Source organism: Polistes dominula, unplaced genomic scaffold (assembly GCF_049000335.1).
Source record: "Polistes dominula isolate Pdom_NZ unplaced genomic scaffold, Pdom_raw_medaka contig_84, whole genome shotgun sequence".
NCBI classification, from domain to species: Eukaryota; Metazoa; Arthropoda; class Insecta; order Hymenoptera; family Vespidae; genus Polistes; species Polistes dominula.
In genome coordinates, this window is record NW_028300944.1 from 1245280 (window position 1) to 1261848 (window position 16569).

The window sequence follows — 16569 nt, forward strand, 5'->3', positions numbered from 1 at the left end:
AATTTTAATATAACATAATATATCTATATATATATATCATTTTTATTCTATTTTTTTTAGAAAAAATTTTAAAATTCAAGAAATTAAATTTAACGAGTGAAAAAATCATATTTAATTGATATATATGTACATATGTATATAATGAGAATGTTATTTTCTTTTTGCAATCGGCGAAATTTAACAAAAAAATTTATTATTTTTTTGTTGTTTGTTTGTTTATTTGAAACATATATTCAAACTTTTATTATCATTATCAATGTTTATTTATTTCTTCAGTATACAATATTAGATAAACCGTTACTAGGAATTAAAAATAATTCTGATTTACGAACATTCGTTTCAAGAAATTATTTTATATTTCAAGTACTAGATTCATATGATATAATATACCTAATTTCTTTTTTTTCATCATTTATCTAAAATCATAGATTTCTTCTGGAATAAAATATTCTTTCAAAAGTAATAAAATTGACATCAATTTATTCATAAAACGAATAAATAATTTTTGAATAGATCAACTGTGTATATAAATTTGAATACATTGTGTATCAAATATTGTTTATATACAATGAAATATAAAATAACTCTGTCACTCATTGTGTATATAAATATTTATCTTATTCTTTTTTCTTTTGCTATTTTGAATGTAGGTCTCACTGAACAACGTTAAAGGACTATTTCTGTTTGGTACTAGGGGACAGGATGATATCGACAATACGTGATATATACCGAATCCGTTTTGAAAATAAACGAACAATCCATATATAACGTATAATAATAGGGCTTCTTATAGATGAACAAATACTATATTGACTAAAGCACACAAATGTTGCTGTAACACTTACCGAAATCTTAGACGATGCAATTTTTTCCTGCCGATAAAAGAAATTGACCGATGTTACCTTGAGCGTCACTGGATAAACTAGATTGTATAACCCTACACCCCTTTTACCCGTTTTTTATTAATATTTTTAAAAATATATGAGTTGCCGGTGCTAGGTTTTTTTCGACGTTTTGTGAAGTCCCCTATATATTATAAAAATATAGTAGTAATATATATTATGTATAATAGAAATAGAGGAAACTTTTTTTAAAAAGTGGAGTATGTTCATTTAAAAAAAAAAGGATATCACGTAATTTATGTATAATTTAATGTAAAATTTTTATAGATTACTAATTAATATTTATTTAATATATAATAATAAAATAAATATAAATAAAAAATTTCATTAATTTTTTTATTATTATTATTAACTGGCATTAGAAACTCGAAAGTTTATTACCCTAAATACCAAATCCCGCAATTGTTCCCGTCTCTGAGCGCGATTCTTCTATACATGATCCTATTTTTTTCAGGACCCTTTTAAAATTATCCTACTATCTACGTCTCGGTCAACAAGCGGACTTTTCCCGTTTGCTATACCGCCCAATATTTTGTGCACCGTTCGAACCTCCCCCATGCGCGCCACGTAACCAGCCCTTCTAAATCGGCGTGATTTTAAAACGTTAATAATGTCCGGTTTTTTGTACAATCGATGTACTTCAACGCTATAAAGTTTTCTCTTTTCGCTTTATAAAAGGGGCATATGTTTTGTACAATCTAAAATTGGTCGAGAGAAAAAAAATTAGTAGTTTTTGATATGCAAACATTTAATTTTCTCGAAACAAGAGAAACTAGACTTAAAACACTTTCAAAATAAACGGTTGATATGAAGCTTTTTGTAGATGGCATTAGCGACAAGTAGACGTCGAATACATACATATAAGACAACTTGGAATACTTTTTCACATTTTGTGAAGAGAACTTGGTAGTATCAGTTGTTTACTTGTGTTTACATCGTATAGTAATTTCAGATTAGAAATGACAGTTTATAAGCCAACAATGCGTCATTTGCGGGAGGTATTACTTTACTATTTTAATAGTAACGAATCCGCTGCTGAAGCTCGCCGAATGCTCGTACACGCTTATGGCAACGGGATTATATCCCTACGTACATGTAACAGAAACTTTAAGCGCTTCAGGAGCGGTGATTTTAACTTAAACAGACGTACTAGAAGACGACTAAATAAAGAACGGTTAATTCAAGAATTAGTGCGTTTAAGACTTGAATACCCGTGTATGACTCAAGCAGAGATGGCAGCAAAAGTGGGAATAAGTCAAGACACAGTTTCCAAATACGAGAGAAGTCATGAATATCAAAACGAGTTAAAAAAACTACAGCAGGACAAAAGTTCTATACCTCATGGTAATATATAAAATTTTTATATTATACGATATATATATTTTGTCTTCTATTTATTTTTCGGAAAAAAACTGTAAAAATCAAGAAATGAAATTGAACGATCGGAAAAAATATATTTAGTTTATGTATGCATATATATAGAATAGATATTATATCCTTAAGTATATGTTGTGCATGGTATAAACGCTACAAGTCGGGTTATTTTTACTCAGAAAGAACTACTTTAAAAAGACAACATAGAGAATTGGAACATGAAAAATTGGTTCGTTTGATTCCTGAAAACCCTCGCATGAGTAAAGATAAGTTAGCAAAGCAATTGGAAATGAGCCTACCTACAGCTTTAAAAGGCGTGAACACTCAGGAAATACAAAACGACTTAAAAGAAAAAGGGTTGGAGCCAAGTACTATACCTAAAAGTAATATAATAAAATAAATATTACTATAATATAATGTATATATATATATATTTTTTTTCTATTTTTTTCTTTTTTGAAAAAATTGTAAAATTCAAGAAATTAAATTTAACGATTGAGAAAAAATATATTATTGATATATATATATATATATATATATATATATATATATATATATATATATATATATATTAAGCCCTTAAGTATATGTTGTGTATAGTATAAACGCTTCAAATGATGTAATTTCAACTTAGAAAGGCGTATTACAAGAACACCAGGCACAGAGTCGGAAAATGAAGAATTAGTGCATAATATAGATAAATTCCCGCATCTAACTCCAGACGAGTTAGCAGAAGAAAGTGAAATAAGCATATCTATAGCTCAAACGTTCATAAACTGTATGAAAAAATTAAACAAATAAAAAGTAAAAAGACGTAAGCAAAGTTCTATATCTAATAGTAATATAGATATATAATAAAAATATTACTTTTTTTTGAAATCGGCGGAATATAAAAAAAAATTTTATTATTTTCACGTTTTTTTGTTTGTTTGTTTGAAAAATATTTTAAAGCTTTTATGATCATTATTAAAGTTTATTTATGATTTATTTCTTCAGTATATAATATTTCATAAACCGTTATAGTAGGTATAACAAATAATATTTATTTACGAATATTCGTTTCATAGAATTAATTCTAAATTTGACGTTCTTTATACAAATTATACAATATACATAAATACCTTATTTTTATCATTTATCTGAAATAATATTTTTCTTCTAGAATAAATTTTCTTTTGAAAGTAATGAAACTGATCTGAATTTATTCATTAAAGAATAAATAAATTTAAAATAGATTTTCTGTTTATTAAAATGATATAAGTTTGAAATGAATTTGAATTTGAAAACATTGGGTATCGATTATTGTTTATAAACAATGATATATAGAATAATTCTGTGGCTCACTGTGTATACAAAAATATTTGTCTTATTTTTTTTCTTCTGCTATTTTCAATTTAGATTTGACTGTTAAGCGTAGAAAGACTGATTCTGATCGAGACTAGGAGACAAGATAATAAAAACTTTACATGATTAATAATTAATCCGTTTCTAAAATCAAGAAAAATATTAACATATAACGAATTAAAATGAAGCTTTTTATAAATGAACCAAACCACATTGACTTAGCACAGAAATGTAGCTGTAACTCTTAACTGAATCTTAGACGATGCAGTGTTTTTCTGCTGATAACAGAAATCAACGGCTCCTGATTTTGATTGAAATGGATTTTCTATATAAACCAGAGGATTATTATGATTTATTAAAACAATATAGAAAACATTATAAACTCATTTTACATGAAATAAAACGACAGAATTTCGTCTGAACAAAAAATCTTCATAACGCAATCAAAAAGAAGATAAGAAGAAACTACTGAAGAAAAGGTTAATTGCTTGCCAATATGATGGATGAGGTTTATTAAAATTGTACCATATACTATTTTATTTAAAACATCGATTAAATACAAAGAATTTAAAACTGTAAATTATCTACATGTCCTAAAATATAGTAGCAAAATATAGTCATATCAAGTAGTTATTATCTTATATACCTTATGCGCATCATAAATATTTCAAAACACTGTCATATGCAGAGTATATGTAAATAATAATAATATCTTGAAATTATAACTATGTAATTAACGTCTTGAATTAAAAATACTACTTCCATTTTATATCTTGTCATTATTTGCAAACAAAATTGTTTTAATGTAAAGTATATTTTAAGTGATATTTGATTTCTTAAAATTGAAATTAAAATATTTTTACAATTCTTTCATTTAAAAAGTGGTGTAAGTTTATTTGCAGCCCGTAAATATACATTAGTTTCGTCAAATTCGCCTAAAATTAATATATATAATTAAATGAAATATTGGCAGGCTTCATATAATTTGCCTAAATTTTTTAATGAACAGATATATAAATTTTAATTTTCTTGTAACAAGAGAAAGTAGATTTACACAACTTTCAAAAGAAACGGTCCATATATGAGTAGCTGACGCTAGGTGCTGTTAGACTTTACGTGAACTCTATATTAAATATAATATTAATAAATTCTGTGTAGACATATATATATAGCTTTTCTGTAGATGGCGTTAGCGACAAGTAGACGCCGAATTCATATATTTAAGACAGCTTTGAATACTCTTAACCATTTCTTGAAGGTAAATAGATAGTATCAGTTGTTTACTTGTGTCTACATTGTATAGTAATTTCAAATTAGAAATGTCAGTTTATAAGCCAACAATGCGTCATTTGCGGGAGGTATTACTTTACTATTTTAATAGTAACGAATCCGCTGCTGAAGCTCGCCGAATGCTCGTACACGCTTATGGCAAGGGTATTATATCCCTAAATACATGTAAAAAAAACTTTAAGCGCTTCAGGAGCGGCGATTTTACCTTACACAGACGTAATTTTAAACGACTAAATAAAGAACGGATAATTCAAGAATTAGTGCGTTTGAGACTTGAAAACCCGCGTATGACTCAAGAAGAGATGGCAGCAAAAGTGGGAATAAGTAAAAAATCAGTTAGCAGATACAAAAGAAGTCACGAATATCAAAACGAGTTAAAAAAACTACAGCAGGACCAAAGTTCTATACCTCCTGGTAATATATAAAATTTTAACAAAATACAATATATATATATATATATATATATATATATATATATATATATATATATATATATATTTTGTCTTCTATTTATTTTTCGGAAAAAATTGTAAAATTAAAAAAATTAAATTTATTTTATATATATATATATATATAAATTAGGGTTGGTCGAAAATATCGATTTTTTTTTTTTTTTTTTACAAGAAACACTGAAACATTGGTTGCTAGACACCTTAAAAAATTTCTCACCAGATATGAGCTCTTAATTTTAATAGGAAAATCCTTCGCATCGCAGATTTTTATTTTTTTTCAGTCCAATAGATTAAAATTCATACCTCATTATTTATTTATTATACAGAACAATGTTTTGATGGAATCTTGTAGGAAATTAACTGCTCTATAAAAATGGTTTATTATTTTTTGGCGATTAAGTTAAGCGCTTAAAAAATATTCATCATCCGATTTTCAGTAACAAATTTTTTAGTATGACTTGTAGAAAAAAAATAATTGATTTTTTTTACCCACTCTAATATATATAGGATATGAAATCCTTAAGTAAATTTTGTGGATAATATAAACGCTACAGGTCGGTTTATTTTAACTTAGAAGGAACTTCTTTAAAAAGACAACATAGAGAATTGGAAGAGGAAGAATCACTGAACAGTCTGAATGAAATCCCGCCTATAACTTCAGACGAGATAAAAAGTATATATGAAATGAGCATATCTGAAACAGAAGAGGCCTTAAACAATATGGAAAGACAAAACAAATTAAAAGAAAAAGGGCTGGAGCCAAGTACTATGCCTAAAAGTAATATAATATATTAAGTGTTACTATAATATAATGAATATATATATATATATTTTAAGGATTCTTCTTTTCTTTTTTAAATTCTAAAAATAAAAAAATGAAATTTAAAGATTGGAATAATGATATTTAGTTTATATATATATATATATATACATAGAATAGATATTATATCTTTAAGAACATTTTGTGTGTGGTATAAACGCTTCAAGAAAGATAATTCCAATTTAGAAAGACGTATTTCAAGAACACCAAGTAAAGAATTGGAAGAGGAAGGATCACTGAACAGTCTGAATGAACTCCCGCCTATAACTTCAAACGAGAGAAAAAATATATATGGAATGAGCATATCTGAAACTGAAGAGGCCTTAAACAATATGGAAAGACAAAACAAATTAAAAGAAAAAGGGCTGGAGCCAAGTACTATGCCTAAAAGTAATATAATATATTAAGTGTTACTATAATATAATGAATATATATATATATTTTAAGGATTCTTCTTTTTTTTTTAAATTCTAAAAATAAAAAAATGAAATTTAAAGATTGGAATAATGATATTTAGTTTATATATATATATATATATACATAGAATAGATATTATATCTTTAAGAACATTTTGTGTGTGGTATAAACGCTTCAAGAAAGATAATTCCAATTTAGAAAGACGTATTTCAAGAACACCAAGTAAAGAATTGGAAGAGGAAGGATCACTGAACAGTCTGAATGAACTCCCGCCTATAACTTCAAACGAGAGAAAAAATATATATGGAATGAGCATATCTGAAACTGAAGAGGCCTTAAACAATATGGAAAGACAAAGCAAATTATAAGAAAATGAGCCGCAGAAAAGTTGTGAACCTCTTGGTAATATATATATTAAATTTTAATATAACATAATATATCTATATATATATTACTTTTATTCTATTTTTTAGAAAAAATTTCAAAATTTAAGAAATTAAATTTAACGAGTGAAAAAATGATATTTAATTGATATATATGTACATATGTATATAATGAGAATCATAATTTCTTTTTGAAATCGGCGAAATTTAACAAAAAAATTTATTATTTTGTTGTTGTTTGTTTATTTATTTAAAACATATATTCAAACTTTTATTATCATTATCAAAGTTTACTTATTTCTTCAGTATATAATATTAGATAAACCGTTACTAGAAATAATACTGATTTACGAACATTCGTTTCAAAGAATTCATTTTATATTTGATTTACTGTTTACAAATAATATAATATACGGGACTTATTTATTTAAATAATTTATCTAAAATAATATATTTCTTTTAGAATGAAATATTTTTTTCATTGAAAGTAATAAAATTGATCTTTATCTATTCATTAAATTAATAAATAATCTTAAAATAAGCTTTCTGTGTAATAAGATGATATGAATTTAAAAACATTGTATATCAATTATTGTTTATAAACAATGATATATAGAATAATTCTGTGGCTCACTGTGTATACAAAAATATTTGTATTTTTTTTCTGTTGCTAATTTGAATGTAGGTCTCACTGAAAATCGTTAAGGGACTCTTTCTGTTTCGTACTAGGAGACAGGATAATATCGAAAATACGTGATATATACAAAATCTAGTTTGAAAATAAACGAACAATCCATATATAACGTATTATAATGGGGCTTCTTATAAATGAATAAGTATCACACTGACTAAAGCACAGAAATGTAGCTGTAATACTTACCTGAATCTTAGACGATGCAGTGCTTTCCTGCTGAAAACAGAAATCGACGGCTCTTGATTTTGTCGTGAGCGTCACTGATAAACTGGATCCTATGATCCTTTACAACACATTTTATCCGTTTTTGATTATTATTTTGTAAGATCTTGGCAGTTTATTTTAGAAGAAGTCTTAGTCCTATTTTTATAGTAAAATAAGAAAAAAAGAGAAAAAGGATTTCCCATATAAATCACAGGATTATTATGATTTAATAAAACAATATAAAAACCATAATAAATTCATTTAACATGATATATAACGAGAAAATTTCATTTCAAAAAAAATTTTCAAAACACAATCAAAAAACAGAAAAGAAACAGCATTATTGAAGAAATGATAAATTGATTTTAAGTTTGTTGGATAAGGTTTCTTAAAAGTGCACCGTACACTATTTTATATAAAACATCGATGAAATACAAAGAAATAAAAACTATAAATTACATAATCGTCTTGAAAAATCGATAAAATTTGAAAACATAGTTCTCGCGTCTATGTACCATGATATCAGACCTATTAGTTATGGAAAATATAGAGATATCAAGTAGTTATTAACTTAAATACCTTCTGAGTATCATAAATATTTCAAAAAACTCTTATATATAGAGCATAAGTAAATACTACCAATATGTTGCAATTTTAACAATGTATATAACGTCTAAAATAAAAAATAATACTTCCATTTTATATCTTGTCATTATTTGTAAAGCAAATTAGATTAATATAAAGCATATTTTAAATATTTGATTTTTCAAAATAGAAATGAAACAATTTTTGCAATTGTTTCATTTAGAAAGAGGTGTAAGTTTATTTGCAGTCCGTAAATATATATTAGTGTAGTCAAATTCGCCTAAAACCAATTTATATAACTAAATGACATATTGATAAATATATAGAAATATTGGCAGCCTTCATATAATTTGCCGAAATTTTTTAATTACCAGATATACGAATCTTTAATTTTCTCGAAAAAAGTTAGAGTGGATTTAAACCATTTTAGAAATAAACGGTATATATATGAGTGGGCCGGTGATAGATGCCGTTCGACGTTACGGGAACTCCCCCTATATATTAACTATAGTAGTAATATATTTTGTTTAGACATATATATAGCTTTTCTGTAGGTGGCATTAGCGACAAGTAGACGTCGAATACATATAAATAAGACAGCTTGAATTACTGTTTAACATTTTGTGAAGATAAGTTGTTAGTATCAGTAGGTTATTGGTGTTTATATGATAAAGTTATTTTAAATTAGAAATGTCGGCTTATAAGCCAACAATGCGTCATTTGCGGGAGGTGTTACTTTACTATTTTAATAGTAAGAAATCCGCCTCTGAGGCCTACCGAATGCTCTTACACGCTTATTACGAGGATATCATATCTCTAAGTACATGTGGAAAAAACTTTGCTCGATTCAGGAGAGGTGATTTCAACGTAGACGAACCTATGAATAAAATAATAGATAAAAAATGCGTAGATGAAGAATTAGTTCGTTTAAAACTTGAAAACCCGGGTATTATTCAAATAAAGATGGCAGCAAAAGTTGAAATAAGTCAACAGACAGTTTCAAGACGCTTTATAGGTCAGGAATTTCAAATCAAATTAAGGGGACCTTCTACTCTGCAATTTAAAAAAATTTATTTTTTTTTTTTTTTTATCATTTTTCGAATGTATATATATGTAGAAATATTGTGTTAAAATTTCAAAAAGATCCGATGTCTCTAACTACATTTTTGGTGCCTGAACGTAACTACCTCGGACCGCTTTCCTGAGCGTTCGGCGCGCACGGCCGACTCTTATCTTGTTCAATCCCTTTCTCTTTCAATGTTTATTCAAGCAGTTTTTTTTATTGTAATCTGTATAATCCTTCGTATTGTCAGGTATATTTTTCGGGGGATCAGACATAGAGAAATATATAACTGTTTGAAAATGATGATATATAGATTATTAAATTATGATGATGTTAATGGGCTAATAATTTGAATAATACGTGGCCCATTGCTGGGCCCACTAATCGGCCAATGATCAACTACCATTAATCGGCCGATGATCAACTACCATTAATCGGCCAATGATCAACTACCATTAATGGGCCGATAATAAATTTTATTAATGGGCCGATAATAAATGCCGGTAATGGGCCGATAATAAATGCCGGTAATGGGCCGATAATAAATGCCGGTAATGGGCCAGTAATAAATGCCGGTAATGGGCCAGTAATAAATGCCGGTAATGGGCCAGTAATAAATGCCGGTAATGGGCCAGTAATAAATGCCGGTAATGGGCCGATAATAAATGCCGGTAATGGGCCAGTAATAAATGCCGGTAATGGGCCAGTAATAAATGCCGGTAATGGGCCAGTAATAAATGCCGGTAATGGGCCAGTAATAAATGCCGGTAATGGGCCAGTAATAAATGCCGGTAATGGGCCAGTAATAAATGCCGGTAATGGGCCAGTAATAAATGCCGGTAATGGGCCAGTAATAAATGCCGGTAATGGGCCGATGATCAACTATTATTAATCGGCCAATGATCAATTACTATTAATGGGCCGGGGTTATCATTTGGATATTGAGCCCTCTATGGGCTATTAGAAAACGTCAATGATCGGCCGTTAGTTGTCATCATTTGCCCGGCGATTGGCCATCCAAGGGCCTGTTTTCAAACTTTGTATGGGGAATTATTAATATCACTCGACTTGAAAAAAAAAATAAATAAATAAAAGAATAACTCCACCCCAACTTTTCACCTTTACCAACCCCTACCCCAACTTCTTCTTCATATTCTTCTTCTTCCTCTTTCTTTTCCGCATTGTGTTTACACTTCCCTTATTATTTTCATTTCAATTCTCATTCTAATATCTTCGACAAGGAAACATTTTTATTTCATAAAAAGAAAAAGAAATGAGAAATGTTTAATTGATCATTGAAGTTGAATTTTATAAAATAACGGATTCCCATGTTCTCAACCCTTTTCAAAGTTTGTTTGCATTTTAATTTATTTTCATTTCAACTTGTTCGTACACTTTCGACGGAGACTGTATCTTTCCTTACAAATAGAAAGGGATCATAATATCTCACGATTCATAAAAAAAAAAAAAAAGATAATAATTACCATACGTGTTCCATCGACTGGTGTAAGTACCTCAAAACTAAGGCACTGAAGCAAAAATACAAGCATCCTCCGGCACTTTTTAAAGATGTACAGAAAGTGCTAAAGCCTATTTATGAGGATCTGACTAAGACAGAACTGCTGGAAAGATGTTTAGGTAGACATACGCAGAATAATAATGAAAGCTTTAATAACTGCGTATGGAACAGGGCACCTAAACACCTGTTTAACGGCAAAAAAGTTGTTGAAATTGCGTGCAAAGTTTCAGCATGTATCTTTAACGAAGGATTTCAAACAGTGATGAAGATAATGGAAACGATGGGCATGAAACTTGGGCCAGGAGCGATCGACTTTACTAAAAGACGCGACGACCGACGTATCGAATCTGCGAACCGTCGAAGCTCTGAGTGCTCAAAAAATGCCAGATCAAAGTGGAAGAAGGCAAGACTGGAAGAAATTGAAGAATATGAACAAGAAGAAGGTCTATTGTACGGTCCAGGCATCGCAGATTAAGTTTAGGTAAGAATTTTTAACGATTTTGAGTAGAAAAAAAAAACTTTAAACGCGTTTATCTCGAAACTATGTTTTGAAATACTAGCTCCATCGTATCTCACGAACCAGTAAACCGATTCTTATAAAATTTAATCCACATATTCTACACATGAGCTGTAACAAAGTGACGGAGAGTTTTTTCTTCTATTTTAATTTTTACTATTTATTTTTAGTCAAAAACAATAAAAAAAAGGTCAAATTTACGTTTTTTTTTGTAATTTGTCCACCATTTTTTTATTTATTAATAAAATTTTTAAATAAAACTGTCACTTTGTAGCTGAAGTCATACAGAATATAAAACCATTTTACTTTTATGTTTCAGGTAAGCCATTCTCAAGTTCTGATGGAGCTACCAAAGCACTAAAGTTTTAAGGTGTTTTTTTATACTACTGTTTTTGCAATAAAAAATTAATTAAAATGAAAAAATAAAAATTCATTTATATAGCTTAAGACTCAATTTAACAAACCCAACAACTTTTAGATCGATATCTTTTATAGTTTTCTTGGAAAAAATTCGCGAAAATAGCCTTTTTTTTAGGTGCTCAGAGTAGAAGGTCCCCTTAAAAGACAAAATGCAGAAGCAAGGTTGTAAACCTCTTGGTAATATATATATTTAATTTTAATATAACATAATATATATATATATATTTCCTATTTATTTTTCTAAAAAAATTGTAAAATTCAAGAAATGAAATTGAATGATTGGAAAAATGATATAGCTCAGTGAACACAAGACCTTAAAATGATGTGATACGTATGTAATAAAGTCATCTTCAAATTTTTTCGTAGACATGACGGAATGGTGACTTATTTATGACTTTAATATTAAATCATATGTTCTGATTTAAAAATGACGTAATAATTCCATCATATTTTTACAGCAAAAAACGAAAGGTTGAATTTTTTTTTTTTTTTGAAAAACTTTGTACTTTGAGACTATAAATTAAGTATATAATATTGTAAAACTGCTTAATTAAACTAATTTAATTTAAAAAGAAAATAAATCAAATTTCTTTTTAAATTAAATTATTGCAATTAAAAAATTTTACAATATTATATACTTAATTTATAGTCTCAAAATACAAAGTTTTTTAAAAAAAGAAAATTTAACCTTTCGTTTTTGCTGCAATAATATGATGGAATTATTACATCATTTTTAAGTCAGAACAAATGACTTTATATTGAGCTCATAAATAAGTCACCATTCCGTCATGACTACGAAAAAATTTGAAGATCACTGTATGACATACGAATGACATCATTTTAAAGTCTTGTGGTCACTAGGTATATATATATATATATATATATATATATATATATATATATATATATATATATATAGGATATTATAACATTAAGTAAATGTTGTGTGTGGTATAAACGCTTCAAGAGATGTGATTTCTACTTAGAAATACATACTTCAAGGGCACAAAATAGAAAACGGAAAATTAAAGAATTAGTGCGTTTGAGACTTGAACACCCGGGGATGACTCATATAGAGATGGCCGAAAAAGTAGGAATAAGTCGAAAAACAGTTAGCAGACGCCTAAACAGTCTGGAATTTCAAAACGAATTAAAAGAACTACAGCAGGATCAAAGTTCTGTACCTCTTGGTAATATATGTATATTAAATTTTAATATAATATAATATATATGTATATATATATATATTTTTTTTTCTATTTATTTTTCTGAAAAAATTGTAAAATTTAAAAAATGATATTTTACGATTGGAAAATAATATATCATTATTATATATATATATATAAAGGATTTGTGAAAAAATTGGACCGCTGAACGACTGGACCGACACTCGAATCACAGATATTTCGCTTTTCACGCAGCTGCTCTTTTAACCAATTGAGCTATCCAGGGTTTACCGACCAATCCTTTTCACGAATGCCCAATAAGCTTGAGATGAAGGCGCTCGTCCCACATATATACATATTTATATAAGACATTAAGCCCTCCAGTGCATGTTGTGTGTAGTGTACACGTTTTAAAAAAGGTATTTTTATCTTAGAATTTACTTCAGCAAGACAGAGATATAATAGAGAAGAGATGATTAAAAAATTAGTGCGTTTGAGACTTGAACACCCGGGTATTACTCAAAAAGAGATGGCAGAAAAAGTTGGAATAAGTCAATATACAGTTTCAGTTTATGTAAACAGTCAGGAATTTCAAAATGAAATAAAAGAACTACAGCAGGACAAAAGTTCTATACTTCCTGGTAATATATGAATAAAATTTTAATTTAATATAAAATATATATATATATATATATATTTTTCTATTTATTTGTCTGAAAAAATTGTAAAATTTAGGAAAATAAATTTAACGATTAGAAAATGATATATCACTAATATTTATATGGAATTCGTGAAGAAAATTGGACCGCTGACCGACTTGACCAAGACTCGAACCACGGATCTTTCGCATTCCGGGCGACTGCTTTTTTAACCAGTTGAGCTATCCAGGGCCCACCGACCAATTCTTCTCACGAATACCCAATAAGTTTGAAATGAAGGCGCTCGTCCCATATATATATATATATATATATATATATTAAGTCCTTAAGTATATGTTGTGTATGGTAAAAACGCTTTAAAAAATATAATTTCAACTTAGAAAGATCAAGTACTTCAAGAACACCACGCACAGAGTCAAAATATGAAGAAATAGTGAATAATATGTATGAATTCCCGCATCTATCTCCAGACGTGTTAACAGAAGATAGTGGAATAAGCATATGTATATCTCAATCGTTCATAAACAGTATGAAAAAATATAACCAATAAGAAGTAAAAAGACGTAAGCAAATTTCTATATCTAATAGTAATATATATATATATATAATAAAAATATTACTCTTTTCGAAATCGGCGAAATTTAAAAAAAAATTTTATTATATTTTCGTTTTTTATTTTTGTTTATTTAAAACATATATTTAAACTTTTATTATCATTATCAAAGTTTATTTATGATTTATTTCTTCAGTATATAATATTACATAAACCGTTACTAGGTATTATTAATAATACTGATTTACGAACATTCGTTTCAAGAAATTATTTTATATTTCAAGTACTAGATACATATGATAAAATATACCTAATTTTTTTTTTCATCATTTATCTAAAATCATAGATTTCTTCTGGAATAAAATATTCTTACAAAAGTAATAAAATTGACATCAATTTATTCATTAAACGAATAAATTACTTTAAAATAGAATAACTGTGTATATAAATTTGAAAACATTGTGTATCAAATATTGTTTATATACAATGAAATATAAAATAACTCTGTGACTTATTGTGTATATAAATACTTATCTTATTCTTTTTTCTTTTGCTATTTTGAATGTAGGTCTAACTGAACAGCTTTAAAGGTCTATATCTATTTGATACTAGGGAACAGGATAATATCGACAATACGTGATATATACAAAATCCGTTTTGAAAATAAACGAACAATCCATATATAACGTATATTAATGGGGCTTCTTATAGATGAACAAATACTATATTGACCTAAGCACAGAAATGTGGCTTTAACACTTATCTAAATCTTAGACGATGCAGTGTTTTCCTGCTGAAAAGAGAAATCGACCGCTCCTGATGCTGTCTTAAGTTTTACTCGATTAATTGGATCGTATGACCCTGCACCACCATTACCCATTTTTTATTATTATTTTTTAAAATATACGATTAGCAGTAGCTTGGTGCTGTTCAACGTTTCGTGAACTCACCTATATATTATATAAATATAGTAGTAATATATATTATGTATACACATATATATGGACCGTTTCTTCAGAAAGTTGTGTATGTCCATTTAAAAAAAAAAGAGATATAACGTTATTTATTTTAATGTCAACTTTTTATATATTAGTAGTTAATATTTAATTTCATATAAAAGCCATATGTTTTGTACAATATAAATGTGGTCGGTAAAGAAAAATGAGTAGTCTTTGATATGCAAATATTTAATTTTCTCGAAACAAGAGAAACTGAACTTAAACCATCCTTAAAATAAATGGTCGACATATAGCTTTTCTGTAGATGGCGTTAGCGAGAAGTAGACGCCGAATTCATATATATAAGACAGCTTTGAATACTCTTAACAATTTCGTGAAGATAACTTGGTAGTATCAGTTGTTGACTTGTGTTTACATCGAGTAGTTATTTCAAATTAGAAATGACAGTTTATAAGCCAACAATGCGTCATTTGCGAGAAGTGTCACTTTATTATTTTAATAGTTACGAATCCGCTTCTGATGCTCACCGAATGCTCGTACACGCTTATGGCAACGATATTATATCCTATGGAACATGTTGGAAGTGGTATAAAAGCTTCGAAAAAGGTGATTTTAATATTGACAAACCTACTTCAAAAAACCTAAATAAAGAACGGATAATTAAAGAATTAGTGCGTTTGAGACTTGAAGACCCACATATGACCCAAAAAATGATGGCAGCAAAAGTGGGAATAAGACAATACACAGTTTGTAAATACGAGAGAAGTCATGAATATCAAAACGAGTTAAAAAAACTACAGCAGGACCAAAGTTCTATACCTCCTGGTAATATATAAAATTTTAACAAAATACAATATACATATATATTTTTTCTTCTATTTATTTTTCGGAAAAAATTGTAAAATTAAAAAAATTAAATTTATTTTATGTATAAACATATATTTAAATTAGGGTGGGTCAAAATATCAATTATTTTTTTTTTTTTTTTTTAAAGAAACACTGAAAAATTGGTTGCTAGACACCTTAAAAAATTTCTCCCCAGATATGAGCTCTTAATTTTAATAGGAAGATCCTCCGCATCCCAGATTTTTATTTTTTTCTCAGTCCAATAGATTAAAATTCATACCTCATTATTTATTTATTATACAGAACAATGTTTTGATGGAATCTTGTAGGAAATTTAATGATCTAAAAAGAAGGGATCTTATAATTTTTCCGTAAATCTCACAATTTGAATTATATTGAAGA

General features: G+C 27.8%; 2 long non-coding RNA genes across 2 annotated transcripts; both read left to right on the forward strand.

Moving 5' to 3' along the window:
- The first annotated feature begins 2546 nt into the window (after positions 1 to 2546).
- Positions 2547 to 3084, forward strand: LOC149032776 (uncharacterized). Its single transcript, XR_016176324.1, has 2 exons — positions 2547 to 2659; positions 2911 to 3084. It is a non-coding gene; the product is annotated as an uncharacterized LOC149032776 (long non-coding RNA).
- A 3363-nt stretch (positions 3085 to 6447) lies between these two features.
- Positions 6448 to 6970, forward strand: LOC149032777 (uncharacterized). Its single transcript, XR_016176323.1, has 2 exons — positions 6448 to 6572; positions 6798 to 6970. It is a non-coding gene; the product is annotated as an uncharacterized LOC149032777 (long non-coding RNA).
- Positions 6971 to 16569: the final 9599 nt, after the last annotated feature.